Genomic DNA, 2979 nt, shown 5'->3' with positions numbered 1-2979 from the left:
GCCCACGTCTCTTCACAATTCGTCACGATCAAAATAACTGTGCAACTGCCACGTTGAAGATCTTTAAAAAGGGACGAATGACGAAAGGATTCAAGGGGGAAGGAACGGAGTAAAAAAAAGAAGAGGAAGAAGATCGAATCGAAGAAGAAGACAAAAAAAGAAGAAGGTTTTTGTAAGGTTTGTAAAATTTCATTTTCTTCAACTTTGACTGGTTGACTGAGCTGTTGGTGAGCGGGCCCCCATTGTTTGTCTCTTTGCCCTTAAAAACCGGATCTTGATGAGTGAATTATTGGCTTGTGGTGTTTTGTTTAGTTTTAAGGGGAGCAGCTTGCTTGCTTGCTGATTGGCATCTTCAGGAGGCCGAAATTCCAGCTTTTTCTTCTCTTAAAGCTTGGAGTTGGAGGGAGATTCTCTTCACCGGCGGATCCTCGGAGAGATTAGAGGTAGGTGATTCTTGCTTGTGATTGAAGCTTGATGGAGAACAGCATGCTTCTTGCTTGTTTGGAGTCCTTCTTGTGTTGTTTGTCTAAGTGTTTAAGATGCATGGTGTTTTTTTTAATTAACCAGATCTTTGCATGCTTGTTTGATTGTGGAGTTGGTTTAATTAGTGAGATTTCAGAATGTCTGGTTGAGTTTTATTAACAGTTTGAGTCTTGTGAATATTGTGTGTCTTGTTTTGGTTAATGATAATTGTGTTCATCATCTAAGCTTAACATATCCTCCTTGTAAGCATGAGAATTTGGTTTTATATGTAGGTTTGTAAGCATGAACATGTAAGCTTGCCCTCTTGATCTTATTGTTTAGTTATATATAGGTATATAAATAGTTATAAGCTTGGTATTTATAATCATATAAATATGTATATTTATACTTTTGCAACATGCATGGCCACCTGTAAACATGTTTTGTTTCTAGTATAATTACTTTACTATATTATTATTTTGTATCATCGTGACATCTAGATTTAGCTTATGTAAACACCCATGTAAGCATGCTTTGTTCAGGGGATTTGTTAATTATATAGGTTTATATAGGTTTATATATATACATATATTTAATTATGCATACTTATCCTACAACTTTAGTATGTCTTTTTGTGTGGTAGCAATTAAATATTAAAAGCATGGATCTTCTTAAATCATTTATATTAGTTGTTATTCACATGTGTGATATATTTATGTGCTTAATTGTTACGACTTTGGCTATGGAATCTTGGAAATTATTTATCCCTTGGTGATTAGAAGTTTGTTGTTTAATTCCTATTATGTAAAAGCTTGGGCAATAGTTATAAGTTAGGCCCAGCCCGAGAATTTTTCCTGAGTGTAGTTTATTTTGTTGGGTTAGATTATTGTAGCGAGTCTTAGCTCGCGGGGCTTGGTGAACCCAACTCTGTAGCTCGGAGCCAGGTAGGGTCTCGCACTGTGTATTCCGTATTTCTGGCAATAATTATTATTTAATTATTGCATTGTTTAATAATTTTATTTATTTATTTATTTGCGTGGTATTTATGTTTATTTATTTATTTTCTTATTTGCATTACTTATTTAGTAATTCCTCTGTCTGTATTCCGTTTTTTCTGCGGTTTTTAGTACATCTCCATTTCTGGCTCGCCCAGCTAGGAGGAGTAAGTCCCTAGCCATGTGCACATGTTTTTCACGTAGTAGCGCTACCCCCCGATCGCTGATCGAAGATCCCGGCCACTACTGATTGATATTCTGCATTTGCATTGCTCGTTCCGACTTCATAGTCGAAGATCCGACCTCGTCGTCGTTGATTCTGTTATTAGCCATGGAGATGTATTTCTGCGTGTTTTTCGTGTTTTTAGATTATTCTAGTATTCTGCGTATTTTCTGTATTATGTATGAAGCATGAGCTATTATTCTGCAATATCTGCTATACCTGTTGTTTTTCTGCGATCCTACTGGGCCCTTGTGGCTCATGCACTCTGTGTATTCTGTTTTTGCAGGAGAAGATCAAATTTAGGTCTGGGGGGCGTCAGAGAGTCGTATTGTCTGCGTTATCAGTATCTTGTTATTACCTGCTTGTGAGTGTAAGACTTGTATTCTGATTGTATTTGTAATTTGCGAACTGTTGGGTTGTATTTGTATTCTGTAGGGCTGCTATAGTCCATACTTGTAGTATTTTAAATTTCCAGTATCCTATTTGTGCTTTCGTGTTTTGTTCATATCTGCTTGTTAGGGTTGACTCTGACCAGGTTTTTTAGCTGAGGCCTTGCACCCAGTGGGGCCAAGTCCCATTGGATGCGGCCGATCTGTCCGCGGGCCCGGCTGTGGGGCTGGGATGTGACAATTTTTCTCTCTTCTTATATCTATATATCTATATAAAAAAATTTGCCATTGTGGTTGCCGCTGCTGCTTGCCGTCGCCTGTTGTCGTTGCCGTAGTTTGTCATCAACATCGAAGAAATATATATTAGAGCCACTGCCGCCGCCGCTGCCGTCATCACCAACTTGGTCGACGCTAATATCGTTGCCCATTTGCTTGCTGCTGTGTCCCTGACGAGGAACCGTGAAGACGAAGGAGTCAAAGCATGAAGAAGAGCTTGAGAGGCCACCGACCACGCAGCAACAGAGGATATCCCAGCGTCGCCATCTAAAGTCGTATTCATCCGAAATGTTTCTCTGCTCGGCGTCGACGAGAAGAGCAATAACATCCTCTGAATTTTCTCTGCGCTTATGATTTCAAGATGAAGGACACCCTTACTATAATCAAGAACATTGTGACCTATGCAAAGAACAACAAGTACACAGTCTAATCAAAGACAATCTTGCCATCTCCAGAAGCTTCATCAAATCAAAAGCCTTTCTTTGCTTCGTTGTCCTGCTAAAAAAAATGGATAGAAGAGGTGTGTTGCTGTGACGCTGGAGAAAATTACCAAAAGTGAACAATTTCTATACGGGCAAAGAAGCGGAGTTCTGCGAGCGAGGAGAGATGTTCAACAAGAAGCTCCAGATCCTTC

At 39.2% G+C, this 2979-nt stretch overlaps 1 long non-coding RNA gene across 1 annotated transcript; it reads left to right on the top strand.

Moving 5' to 3' along the window:
* The first annotated feature begins 216 nt into the window (after nucleotides 1-216).
* On the top strand, nucleotides 217-2172 carry LOC120251591. The gene is made up of 3 exons (XR_005533452.1): nucleotides 217-443; nucleotides 1345-1406; nucleotides 1967-2172. It is a non-coding gene; the product is annotated as an uncharacterized LOC120251591 (long non-coding RNA).
* Nucleotides 2173-2979: the final 807 nt, after the last annotated feature.

The sequence above is a fragment of the Dioscorea cayenensis genome, chromosome 3, assembly GCF_009730915.1.
Source record: "Dioscorea cayenensis subsp. rotundata cultivar TDr96_F1 chromosome 3, TDr96_F1_v2_PseudoChromosome.rev07_lg8_w22 25.fasta, whole genome shotgun sequence".
Taxonomy (NCBI): domain Eukaryota; kingdom Viridiplantae; phylum Streptophyta; class Magnoliopsida; order Dioscoreales; family Dioscoreaceae; genus Dioscorea; species Dioscorea cayenensis.
This window is presented reverse-complemented; position numbering and strand designations above follow the sequence as displayed.